At 43.8% G+C, this 14,292-nt stretch overlaps 1 protein-coding gene across 7 annotated transcripts in view; it reads right to left on the bottom strand.

The window, feature by feature from the left end:
• Positions 1 to 14,292, bottom strand: part of AFAP1 (actin filament associated protein 1) — a 169,467-nt gene that overhangs the window by 114,985 nt on the left and 40,190 nt on the right. The window lies entirely within an intron of this gene.

The raw sequence follows: 14,292 nt of genomic DNA, 5'->3' as shown, positions 1-14,292 counted from the left end.
CAACACAGGGCGGGCCATCTACACAATTATTTCCCTCAACATCATTACTCAAATTGTGTTTGACATGATTATTTTACTAATAGTTTCTTACATTAAAAAATGAAATCTCTGAATTGGAAGAACAGCTGTAGATAGTTCACCCAACTTCCTCAATTTACTGAGGAAAAACTGAGGCTCAGAGAACGGAAAAGACTGAAGCAAGGGCACAGCCCGCTCACCTCTCCCTTCTGCACAGCCCAAAAGAGTGGCCAGAGGGTTCTGCACACAGGACAACAACTAGTTACATTCCAATATCCACAAGGACGTACGCATTTTCTCTCATCTGAGGCTTGCAATCTTATCATCGCTGAAATATTACAGACTTTAGAAATAAAATGAATGCTCCGAGGCAGATAGCTAAGAAGGGCCATATCCGCACCTGAACCGCTTCCTCTGTTGAACACCCCAGCCCCGACACCTGCTATCCTGTTCTGGACAGAATGGCGAGGTCACTGAACAGACTGGCATCACAGACACAGGAATCAATCACTGAATTCCAGAGAAGAAAATTTTCCCCAAACACCCACACCATACCAAACAAAAGATCTGACCACAGAATTTGGCATTCCCAAAGCAACTGGAAAATTACCTGGGGGCATTCCTGGATGTATTTTATGCATTCGTTCCCTTCTTCCTAGCAAAGCCTTCTTCGGACTAATTAACCCTCTCTCCCTTTTTTGTTGCTGTTGTTTGTTTGTGAGACAGGGTCTCTCTCTGTTGCCCAGGCTACAGTGCAGTGGTGCAATCACATATCACAGCTCAGCCTCCCAAGCAGCTGGGACTGCAGGCACGCACCACCACACCGGACTAATTTTTTTAAATGTTTGGTAAAGACAGGGTCTCACTATTTGCCAGACTGGTCGTGAACTCCTGGGCCTCTGAAAGTGCTGGGATTCCTGGCGTGTGCCCCACACCCAGCCTTTCTGCTTTCTCTCACGTGAGTAGCATATCCCATAGTCCTAAATAAGCAAGGAAAAGAGGAACAACTAGACATCCCAGGAGACAAAGAATTCAACAAAGCAAACGCACTTCCTGTGTAACCAATCCCTTCACTACTCACAGCGAATCTCTGGCTCAGGCTGGGCAGTGAGTTCATTTATTTCAACAAAATAAAAGAAGTGGCTTATGGTTTGTGGGAACCAAAATGACTTTAAAGGAATTTTCTTTATTTACTTTCATGACTCAATCATGGATTTGAAAACTAGGAGGGACCCTGGAGCCCAAAGGCCTTTATTTCACAAGTGTGGTAACTGAGGCCCAGAGAAGAAAAGCAGCCTGAAGTCACAAAGCATTTGGTAAAGGGGTGAGAGCCAGGAACGGGGTCACCAAACCGCCAGTCAAAGAGTTCCCTGCTGCGCCGGAACTGTCTTCCTCACACCGGGCCTGCAAGGCCTAAGCCCCTCTCTGTCTCAGCTCTCCTAGAAAACCAGAAAAAGGAATGCCTCCTGTGACTGGCTCTGAGAAAACACTATTAACTACCCGTCACTTCCTGCGGCATCTCAGAAACACAGGGAAAGTGGCCATGGGGGCCAGACTCGGCAGACGCTGCCACATCCATATTCCCCACAGGCTTCTCACTTCACTGATGTGCAAAACACCTATTTGCATTCGGAATAACACGCAAGAGCCTTGCTACACCGAGACAGTTGCTGGTGGCCTTTTTATTTCCTTTCTATTTTTATCTGCGATCCTTTCCGCATGGTTCTTCCCTTCAAATCTCTAACCCAATGCAGAAGCTCCCAGGGCCCAGACCTAGGCAACTCCCCGTATCTAGTCTACACTGGGGGGTGGGAACAGTACCTGCATCTCCCTGGTTCTCCCCGCGCCTCTGTGCGTCCTCCCGGCCCGACTGGGGGGTGGGAACAGTACCTGCGTCTGCCTGATTCTCCCGTACCTCTGTGCGTCCTCCCGGCCCGACTGGGGGGTGGGAACAGTACCTGAGTCTCCCTGACTCTCCCGCACCTCTGTGCGTCCTCCCTGCCCCGACTAGTCTACACCACTCATTCCCCAGCACTCCAACCTGCTGGCCCTCATGGGGCGGCCCTCTGATAGCGCCCGCCACCTGAGCCAAGGCGACCTCTCCTGCCAGGCACCCCCACACAGCATCTCCTCCCTGACCTCTCCCCACCCCACTGAATTCTGCCAATGCCAGTGAGCACAGCTCACATCCCACCATCTTGGGATGATCGTTCTGTCCCTGCCAATGCCACTCCTTTGGCCCTCATCCTCCACTGCTCCTTAGAAACCGACTCTGCGCAGGGCACAGTGGCTCCCACCTGTAATCCCAGCACTTTGGGAGGCCGAGGTGGGCGGATCACCTGAGGTCAGGAGTTGGAGACCAGCCTGGCCAACATGGCGAAACCCCATCTCCACTAAAAATACAAAAATTAGCAGGGAATGGTGGCACGTGCCTATAGTCCCAGCTACTCAGGAGGCCACGGCAGAAGAATCATTTGAACCTAGGAGGCGGAGGCTGCAGTGAGCGAAGACTGTGCCACCGCACTTCAGCCTAGGCAACAGGGTGAGACACCTTCTCAAAAAAAAAAGGAGAAAAAGAGAAAGAAACCTGGACTCTGTCACCACGTAAACCTGGATCCACACCCCAGCTGATTCTTCCTAGTTGTGTCACTTTGGGTAAGTAACCTCCCAAATTATCTCATCCTTAAAGCGAGACGGATATTCTGTATCTCAGTATCATAACAAGGATGCAATGATCTAGCACGCATGCACAGCCTAGCATTTCATCAGGGGTAACTAGTCATTACTGGCACATGTTCACCTTGTTGAGGTACAGGATCCATGAAGGCAGTAAATGAACATGACCCACATACCTTCTGTCCTCCAAAACTAGGACATCCTAAAGTACCACACCCCTCCACAAGAGAAGTCATAAAAGACTATTCTGTGCAACTCTAGGCAGATACACCTGAAACTAAGTTAGATAGATAATTTCATAAGAGAAAATAATTTACCAGAATTACCCTCACAAAAAGACAAAAAAACACCAGACGCAGGTAGTTTTACAGGGGAATTGTACCAAATCTTAAACGCCAAGACTACTACATAAATTGTTCTGGAGGATAAAATACATAGAAAATAACCAAATTTGGGCCGGGTGTGGTGGCTCATGCCTGTAATCCCAGCACTTTGGGAGGCTGAGTCGGGTGGATCACGAGGTCAAGAAATCAAGATCAGCCTGGCCAAGATGGTGAAACCCCATCGCTACTAAAAATGTACAAATTAGCTGGGTGTGATGGTGAGCACCTGTAGTCCCAGCTACTTGGGAGGCTGAGGCAGGAGAACTGCTTGAACCCAGGGGGCAGAGGTTGCAGTGAGCCGAGATGGCTCCACTGCACTCCAGCCTGGCAAGAGAGCTGGATTCCATCTCAAAAAAAAAAAAAAAAAAGAATAGAAAATAACCAAATTCTTTCTTTTTTTTGAAGCAAGTATAAACGTGATGTCTAAACCTAAACAAGATAGCACAAAAAAGAAAACCAAAGACCACTTTTACTTATATCAGCACAAAAATCCTAAATAAAATATTAGCAAACAGAAGCCAACACTTAATTCCACACCATTACCAAGTAAGATTCATTCTAGAAATGCAAAGGTGATTCAACATTAGAAAATCTAATAGGCCAGGTGCAGTGACTCACACCTGTAATCCCAGCACTCTGGAAGGCCTATGTGGGCAGATTGCTTTGAGACCAGCCTGGACAACATGGTGAAATCCTATCTCCACACAAAATTAGCCAGGGGTGATGGCATGCACCAGTAGCCTCAGTTACTTAGGAGGCTGAGATGAGAGGATCACCTGAGCCCAGGGAGGCTGAGGTTACAGCAAGCCGAGATCACACCACTGCACCCCAGCCTGGCAACAGAGCAACACTCCGTCTCAAAAAAAAATTATTTCTATTTGCAGCTGATGTGAAAAGTAACCTGGTAAAGCAGGAGATATGAATACCATAGCTTTCCATATGCTTATTTTATATCAAACAATAAATAGCTAGAAGATAAAATGGAAGACCAGCACCCATTTATAAAACAGTAAGAAAGTGGGCTGGGCGCGGTGGCTCACGCCTGTAATCCCAGCACTTTGGAAGGCTGAGGTGGGTGGATCACGAGGTCAAGAGATCGAGACCATCCTGGTCAACATGGTGAAACCCCATCTCTACCAAAAATACAAAAAATTAGCTGGGCATGATGGTGCATGCCTGTAGTCCCAGCTACTCAGAGGCTGAGGCAGGAGAATTGCCTGAACCCAGGAGGCGGAGGTTGCGGTGAGCCAAGATCGCGCCACTGCACTCCAGCCTGGGTAACAAGAGCGAAACTCCGTCTCAAAAAAAAAAAAGAGAAAGGAAAAAAAAAAACAGTAAGAAAGTAAACTACTTTAAATAATTAAGCAAGAAATGTGCAAAACTTACATAAGGAAAATTTAACTTAAAGATGAAGAAGTAAACTTGAACAAATGGAAAGACGTCCCCTTGCCTTTGGAGAGGACAACTTAACACCAAAGATGTCAATTCTCCCCAAGTTAACAAATATATTTAAGGCAATAGCAATAAATTATGGAAATAGTTTGGATGTCCCCTCCAAATCTTATGTTGAGATGTAATCCCCAGTGTTGGAAGTGGGGTCTGGTGGGAGGTGGATCCCTCATGGCTTGCTGCTGTCCTCGCAAGAGTGAGTGAGTTCCACTCAGGAGATCTGGTTGTTCAAGTGTGGGGCACCTCCCCCACTCCCTCTCTTGCTCCTGCTCTGCCACGTGAGACGCCTGCTCTCCCTTCACCTCAGGATTGGAAGCTTCCTGAGGTCTTCCCAAAAGCTGAGGAAATGCCGGTGCCCTAGTTGTAAAGCCTGCAGAACTATGAGAATTAAACCTCTTTTCTTTAGAAATTACCCAAGCTCAGGTATTTCTTTATAGCAATGCAAGATAGGCCTAACACATATATCAACAAATTTTGTTTTGTTTCTGGAAACTAAACAAATTGATTCTAAATTTCATATGGAAAAATATGAATGCAAAGATATCTAAGAACAATGAAGAGTAAGAGCCAGCCCTGTCAACTATTTAAAAATAATATAAAGGCTCATCATTCAAACGATTTGATACTAACATATTTAAATTCCCAGTCAGATCAACAGAGCAGAGTAAAAAGTCCAGTAATAGACCCAAATACACATAGAAATATAAGAAAAATGAGCATCTTGGTAACTGGAGTTGGGACAACTGCTATTTGGGAAAAAGAAAAGATGAAACTCAAGACTTCTCTTACATACACTAGAAAAACTCTAAAGATATTTGAGAATCCAAATATAAAAAATGAAACAACTCAAGTCCTGGAAGACATAAATGAATCCCTTCATAACCTGGATGTGTAAAAGAATTTTCTAATTCTGACTCAAAATCAGATGTAAAAAGAAAAGATGGATCACTGTGCCTACATAAGGATGAGCTCCTAGAGAATATCAAATGTGGATTACAGACTCCTGTCCCCACCCTGCCTCGCACTGATCATCACACGGTGCATTCCCTCAACTTCTCAGCCCGCCACACATCTATGCTTCATGCTGACTATCTCCAGAGGAGAGGCGGGGTTGATGGTTAGACCTTTCTTCAACAAAGAAAGGACACTGGAGAACTGTTTCACAAAAACCCATCTCATTGCTCTTACTGAGGGCTACTATGCTAGATTAAAGGCTCCAATTAAGAAACAGGTCCCAAACCATGACCAACCTGCTTTTCAGAAGAATCACCCTGGTCCCTTACATTCTTTTCGGTGACTTCTCCGGATCCTGTATCAAAATCGTAACTAACCTAGACTCTGCTTATTTTATAGACTGTCTCCTTCCACGCTGCTTACATTGCCCACTTCAGCTCTTCTCAGCCCTTCAGTTTCCCACAAATATCATGCCTGCTTCTGCCTCAGGCCTCTGCAAGAGCCACAGCTCTCTTCCCAGTATGCTTAACCCTGTGTGTCCCTGCCTTGTCCCTCACAAACGTCACTACCACCTCCTCCTTCACCTGGCTGTCTCTCACTGCGGTGCTGCTCAAGCGTCACCCTCACGTCAGGTCTACCATCACCACATCTCTCCCGCTACGCTGTGGTAACGGGCTGATGTGTGCATCTCCTCCACTAGCCAGTAGCCAGTCTGAAGGCAGGGGCCACTGTGTGGCTTCTCTCTCTGCCCGGATCGTCAAGCACACGTCTGATGCAGATGACAAAGCAGTGTGTGTTTGGTGAATTAATTCACTTTTATGTTTCCAGAGTTCCAGAATAGACATTCCTGAGATCTGCTTTAAAGAGAAAACTGCAGAGAAAGACGCCATGGATTGTCGTCTCGTAATTAGTAACTGTGCCTTTTGTGATAGTCCTAGAACACAGAAGAAAGTGGCAAAAGACTAATTCTGACAAGTTCCTTTTCTCGAGCAGGTGGATCACCACCTGCGCAGGGCACGCTCTGTGTGGGAATACTCAGTGTTCCTGAGGGAGTCAGAACTCGTGTGCACTGAAGCAAAGGCGCTGTGCCCGAGCAAGGCCCTTGCATAGTTTCCCTTATAGGGTTACAATCCGACTCTCCATGCAGACTCTTCCAATTATTTCCACAGACCTCCGCAGATCATCTAAAAGGGCTGCTTAAAGGTGGATCTAAGAAATCTCAGGAAAGCAGCATAGCCTGAGGCACTGTCTGGTTGGAAAGCTTCCCTCAGCTGGACTGCATCTGAAATTCTTTTTGATGACATTATTTGAACAACTGGATGACTCTGAATATAAGTCATTAAACTTCTTTGATTCCCAGTTCCTTAATGTATAATGTGGGGATATTTACAGTTATGTGCCGACCAGCACTGCAGCGAAGGTCCAAGAACTGCTGTAAATGAAAACCCTGACTTTGGAGACACTCAATTAACATGAGTTTAATTTGCATCTAAAAAGGGGAAGCAAATAAAGTCTATTTATAACTCTCCAGTGTCTGAATAGAACCTATGACAATCACTGTGCAGTTTCAGCACTGACTCTGATAGTTGGATATTTAAAAGATTTATCAGCTGGGCACAATGGTTCATGCCTGTAATCCCAGCATTTTGAGAGGCCGAGGCAGGTGGATCACCTGAGGTAGGGAGGTCGAGACCAGCCCGACCAACATATTAAAACCCTGTCTCTACTAAAAATACAAAAATTAGCAGGGCATGGGGGCACATGCCTGTAATCCCAGCTACTTGGGAGGCTGAGGCAGGAGAATCGCTTGAACCCAGGAGGTGGAGGTTGTGGTGAGCCAAGATTATGCTACTGTACTCCAGCCTGAGCAACAAGAGTGAAACTCCATCTCAAAAAAAAAAAAAAAAAAAAAAAAAATTATCAATATCCCAAAGGAAAGTCTGTGTTTGTAAAAGGGATATGTGTGCGTGTGAGTATATTCTGGGTCCTAAGAATGTTCCTTTCTGAATTATAAGGAGCTAGCAAGGAGTCTTCAAAAGAGCTGGTGTAATCTCCACAGAACACATTCCTTCAGGAAACTGGCATGACCCTTAAAAGTCAGATTCATTCGTGGTTGGACAAGACAAAACGTGGTGGAAAATATCCTTCTATTGTTTTATAGAGAGCAAAAAACAGGACCTAGATCTGAGTATGGTTCTTGCTCATCATAATAATATACGGAACCTGAAAATGGGTTACAGAAGCCAGACCTCCTGATGCCTAGGCTGGGAGAAGTTTACTAACATAATCCAAGCTGGTTGCTAACAAAAGCTTTAAATACGATATTGAAAGCACAGTGTTTCCACTCCATTTACAGAAGGTCAATTCAGTTCAGGAACAAGTTATTAAACACTTACGTTCACGACGTTAAACTCAGAATCTAAAGACAAGTGAGATCCCTGACATGCAAGGACTCACAACCAGGAACAGCAGGCACATCCCTGGTCTCACAGAACCCTTATTCTAGGAAAGGAAGAATCACAAAAGCTTTCCCGAAAAAGTGGCATCCATGGATCTCCAGTTTTGAGAGATCCTTCCAGAGGCAGCATTAAAGATGAACTGGTGGAGTGGGAGGCTGGAGCAGGAAGGGGCACACCAGTTGAGAGAAGGCAAAGAATGACAGGAACAGGAGAACGGAAAGAGGAAATGCGAACGTATGCTATTTATTGTCAGATATTTTGAACATTCACTAAAAACAAGAAGAACAATTAAGTCACTGCACAAACATTTGGTTTTCTAAGCGTGGGGCATCCGATGGCAAAGCAAAGGCGAGCCCAGGTGAAAGGCGAATAGTACGCAAATGACTACAAACAGGCAGAAATGATGACGGCTACTACAAGAAAATGCATCCAACCAACAATTTTATCTCAGATTTTCAAAATCTCTTATTTTTTACTCTTACAAATCAATTAAGCTAAAAGAAATCAAAGTTGGAACAAAGCCACCAACATAACGTTAAAAAGTACTCAAAAGTAAAACCAACTGAATCAAAAATGGGATAATGATGTAACCATTTGCAATGAGCATTTATGAGGCTTTAAATCATTTTTATATTACTATTTTAAGGATCAGGGCTGCCAGCACTGCAAACTTACTCAGAATATTCACGTATGCATATACTCTTACTGGGCAACACATGGTTTCAGTATTTTATTAGACACAAAGGAGGATTTTGTCTTTCTTCTGGTTCAGTACTATTATGCTATTTTTTTTTAATTGCCATGCTATTTGTTTTTATTTCATTAAAAACAACTTTTTTTTTTTTTTTTTTTTCAAGATAAAGAGTCTTGCTCTGTCGCCTAGGCTGAAGTGCAGTGGCACAATCTCGGCTCATTGTAACCTCTGTCTCACAGGTTCAAGAGATACTCCTGCCTCAGCCTCCCGAGTAGCTGGGACTACAGGCGTGTGCCACCATGCCTGGCTAAGTTTTGCATTTTTGGTAGTGACAAGGTTTCACCATGTTGGCCAGGCTGGTCTCTAACTCCTGGCCCCAAGTGATCTGCCCACCTCAGCCTCCCAAAGTGCTGGGATTAAAGCATGAGCCACCACACCCAGCCCCATAAAGAACAATTACTAATTTCAGGAACACTTTGTTTTGATACAAAAACCTGGACTTTCAAAAATGAAATTGTGACATTTTAGAAAAACAAGTTATTTAATATACAGAAAGAACTGACATTATGATTCACCTAAATGCACCAAATCACAAGGTCTCTTAACTGCTGTTCCTTCCCTAGCAACTCTCTTAACTCCTTCTATTATAAACACGTTTCCCCCTGCTCTGAATGTGTGGCTAGGAGGCTACTCACCAATAAATCCTGAATTCCTCCTCTCATGAGGATCAGTAAGGAGAGAGGGGACATGGGTACCCAGGCAGCAGACATTAATATGACCATAAGGAAATATTATGAACAGCTTCATGCCCACAAATTCAACAATGTAGATGAAATGGCCAAATTCCTTACAAGATGCGAACTTTCAGAGACAGAAAAGAAGAAAGAGACTATCTGAATAGCTCTATAGTAAAGAAAACTGCAGGCCCAGACAGCTTCACTAATGAATTCTATCAAACATTTCAGGAGAAACCATAACAATTTTCTACAAACTCTTGTAGAAGAGAAAGGCCAGCAAATAACTCAGATAAAAAGACATTGCAAGGAACCGAAACAGACCAACATACCTCATGAACACAGACAGAAAAATCATTAACAGAAATTTTTTTTTTTTTTTTTTGAGATGGAGTCTCATTCTGTCACCCAGGCTGGAGTGCAGTGGTATGATCTCAGCTCACTGTAACTTCCATCTGCTGGGTTCAAGCAATTCTCCAGACTCAGCCTGCCAAGTAGCTGGAATTACAGGCACATGCCACCAAACCCGTCTAATATTTGTATTTTTTAGTAGAGATGGGGTTTCGCCATGTTGGCCAGGCTGGTCTCAAACCCCTGACCTCAGGTGATCTGCCCGCTTCAGCCTCCCAAATTGCTGAGATTACAGATCTGAGCCACTGCGCCAGGCCATTAACAAAATTTTTAGCAAATTAAATTAAACAATATCCAAAAAGGATAACACATTAAGACCAAATGGAGTTTACCCTTGGAATTCAAGGTTGGTTTAACACTGGAAAATCGTTACATATAATTCACATAATTCACCATATTAACAGACATGAAAATGAGGAATACAGGAGAATGTCTTCTAATACATCTAAAAAAAGGCACCTGTAAAAAAAACTAAAGTTTTTCATATTCATCATCTCACTTTACAGTTAAAACTCATCAAACTGTATTCTTTAAATATGTTAAGTATATTGTACATAAATTTACTTCAGTGAAGCATTTTTCAAAAAAAAAGAACAATAAAAAAACGAAAGAAAATGAAAAAAACAACCTAGTACCACTTCTAATAGTATTGAAATATGTGAAATATATTAGGATAAATTTAAGGAAGTGTGTAAAAAAATCTACAAACTGACAACTATGAGATGTTGTTAGAAAAACACCAGTCTGTGCCTGGCGGGAGGACCATAAATAAAAAGAGAGATACTGTATTTGGAAGAATCTTTACTGCTAAAGTAGTAATTGTCCCCCAAATCCATCTATAGATGCAACACAATCTTAAGATCCCAGATGCAATTTTTGTTTTTAAAAAAGGCCAATTGTAAAAGATATGAAAATGAAAACAACAAAGAACTAGAATACAAAATTGCCAAACGATTTGTAGAAAAAACGAACAATGTTGGAAGACTTCCACTACCTAGCTTCAAGGCTTACAATAAAGCTACAGTAATCGATACAGCGTGGCCGGAGTATTCGGATAGACTGGTGAAACTGAAGAAAGTCCAGAAATTCACCCACACATAAATAGTCAACTGACTTTTGACAAAGATAACAAGTTAACGCAATGGCGGGGGAAACCAAAAGCCCTTGGAACAAATGGTACTGATGTCAGTATGAAAAAACTACACTCTACCCCTTATGTCATACCAAATACAAGAATTCCCTGAAATAGACAGGGCCTAAACGGAAAAGATAAAACTGTAAGACACCTCAGTGAGAACACAGGCAAAAGTATTTATGACTCGGGAGGTAGCAAAGATTTCTCAGGACAGCAGAAGTACTCATCTATAAGAAAAAAATTAATAGATTAAACTTTTTAAGAGAAATCTTGAAGAAAATATCTTCAATACATATTTCATGACACAGCACTTGTAACAATACACTGAAAACCAAAAATATGAAGACAAATAACCTGATAAAAAATAAGTAACGCAGTTACAGACATTGCACACAAAAAAGAAAGAATGGCCAATAAGCACATAAAATATGCTAATAGCATGAGTCATCGGGTTCATGCAAATTAAAATGACAGTGAGATGCCCTGATACATCCAACAGAATAATTAAAATTTAAATGACTCATCATGCCAATGCTTGGCAAAACTGGAGAGCAACTAGAATCCTCCCGCTTTCCCGGTGGGAGGACACAGTTTGGCAGTTTTTTATAAAGCTACATGTACACTTACCATGGGATCCAGTAATGCCACTCCTGGCTATTTACCTAAGAGACATCACTGCATGTGTCCACACAAAAACAATGGCAGCTTTCTTCCTAACAGCCCAAGACTGGGCGCAGCGTAAGTGGCCATTAGAAAACACATGGATAAACAGATCGTGAGACGTTCACACTATAGAATATTTTTCAACAATCAAAATAAACTACCAAAAAACAACAAACGACCCACACATTTAACTCAGGTTAGTCTTAAAAAAAGCCACGCAAAAGAAGCTAACACAAAGCCAAAAGTGTGACTCCGTTTCAATGAAATTCTAGAACCGGCAAAGGAATCTGCAGGGCCAGGAAGCAGATGAGTGGTTGCCCCGGTCTGTGTCCCGAGGGGGGACTGACAGCAGAGGCTGTGAGGCTGTGAGTGAATTCGGGTGGGGGCATGTCCTCTGTCTTCATGGACTGGGATTCTGTGGACTGAAGAAGCCCATCAGAGGCAGACAGCCAAGAATCAGAGGGAAACCCTAACCGGTCAAGGGCAAGTAAAATTCAACAGGAAACACTATATATTCTAACTGATAATACTAGATCTAGGTAAATAGAATTTTCAGAGCTTTTGCTACACAACAGCATTAAAGTTAGGTAACAACAGCATCAGACTAGCTGAACATATTAAGAGCTAATTCTGTTTTTCTAAGGAAGACAGCAGGATTCCTAATCACAGGCTCTAACAAATCGTGTTCTCTTCATTACCCTAAAGCTGTGTTACATCTTAATATTCATGAATGAGTCTTTCTTCTATCAAATAAAATAAATAAAATAAAAACAAAGGGGGAAGAAAAGGAAGGCTGAACTTATCAACATGGTCTCATTTAAAAATAAAAATAAAAAGACCAGGCACTGTGGCTCACGCCTGTAATCCCAGCACTTTGGGAGGCCAAAGTGGGAGGATCAGCTGAGGTCAGGAATTCGAGATCAACCTAGCCAACATGATGAAACCCCATTTCTACTAAAAATACAAAAAATTAGCTGGGCACAGTGGTAGGCACCTGTAATCCTAGCTACTTGGGAGGCTGAGGCAGGAGAATTGCTTGAACCCAGGAGGCGGAGGTTGTGGTAAGCCAAGACCATGCCATTGCATTCCAGCCTGGGTCGCAAGAACAAAACTCCAACTCAAAAAAAAAAAAAAAAAAAAAAAAAAGCAGACTTTTCACTCACTTTATGGGTGAAGTAAATGAAGTGCAAAGAGGTGAAGGGCCCACAGGCTGGGAAGGTCAAAAGCAAATTTCTCCTAAATCACTGCAGGGATGGGCAAATTTAAGATGCAGGGGACAAAAGAGGCTCCGGAACCGTCTCTAAGTGGAGAAGCATCACTTACGAATTATACAGGCCTCTCCATATGGAATGAAAGATGACCCAGCCAGCCGCCAGCTGCCCCTCAGAACACCTAAGGCTCTGCAGATGTCCAGAGTGACAGATGGGCTCCTGATCACAGGGACAGCAGGCTCTGCAGAGGAGCAGTGGGAGGTTCCAGACTGAGAGGGCAGTTCACAGACCTCTGCGCTCCCCAAGGAGACACTGGCGGAGGGGCACCCAGAGAAACGGGGAGGTGGGAGTCATCCCGCGTGCGTGCTGCCAGCTGTGAGATGCCACGTGTCCGGCATCTGAGAGAACAGACATTCAACATTCCCCTCCATCTTTTCACACTTCAACTGCATTATATGCATCTCTCAGCCATGATTTTATTGAAATAAAACGCCAACCTTGGTTAAGGCATTGGAACTATAACACGAGATCTGGTGGGTACAGTGGAGACAGCAGCTTCCAGGGTGCCATGAACTCGAACCCCCAAGACTCCGCCTTTCCCACAGAACTGCCATCATTGGTAACAGCCCACACCATTCCGGAATGCATTTGAGACTGTGCCCTGGCCCAGCCAGCTGGGATGAAACTGTAGCCCATGAGTCAAATGGTGGTGGGGGGCAGCGGGATGGGAGATCCTATAGGAAAAAGGGGGATGAAAATATCCTCCTTGAAATGGCAGGGGGCAGACAGGTAAAACGACAGACGAACATCAAAACACATGACCCGAAAGAGATAAACTGGAGCATTTCAACCATAAGAACTTTCACTCTTATCTCCCAGGATATCTCACATTACATATGAGAAAACGAAGACACAAAGAGATCAAGGGATTGTCCCAGCCCCACTGCCAAGGACGGCAGAAACCACCCCATTTCACCTGGCCCCTTCTAACCAGTCCACGGCTCTTTAGACTCTTCCAAATCAGTGACTAGCAACATCCCCTTTCCATCAGGAAAATACTGTTGAATCATGACTCTTGTAAGATGTCTAAAAAGACATAAAACTGCCTTCACACTCTGAAGTTACATTACACTTTTAATGTAAAAAAGCTAAAGATTCCAGGATTTTTAAAAAATACTTTCTGTCTTCCACTTTGGAACACCCTAAACCCATGCCTCTCAGCCTTTCCTGGGGACATATCTAGCCACCAGGTGTCTTGTTAAAGGCAGATTCTGACTCACTCAATCTGGGACGGCCTGATCATCTGCATTCTAACACGCTCCCAGGTGATGTCAACACTGCTGGCCATGGCCCAGGCCCTAAGCCACAGACTTTGGTATACCAAGGGAAGGGTATTTCCATGCAGAAGGGACCAGCAATAATGCTCCTTAAGGAAACAATACGAATGCTGCTGCCTCCCCCGCTTCCCACCCACGGCCTCAGCGGGCACCAGAGGCCTTCAACAG

Source organism: Saimiri boliviensis, chromosome 3, assembly GCF_048565385.1.
Source record: "Saimiri boliviensis isolate mSaiBol1 chromosome 3, mSaiBol1.pri, whole genome shotgun sequence".
NCBI lineage: Eukaryota > Metazoa > Chordata > Mammalia > Primates > Cebidae > Saimiri > Saimiri boliviensis.
The sequence above is the reverse complement of the archived record's forward strand: the minus strand, read 5'-3'. Positions and strand labels throughout refer to the sequence as shown.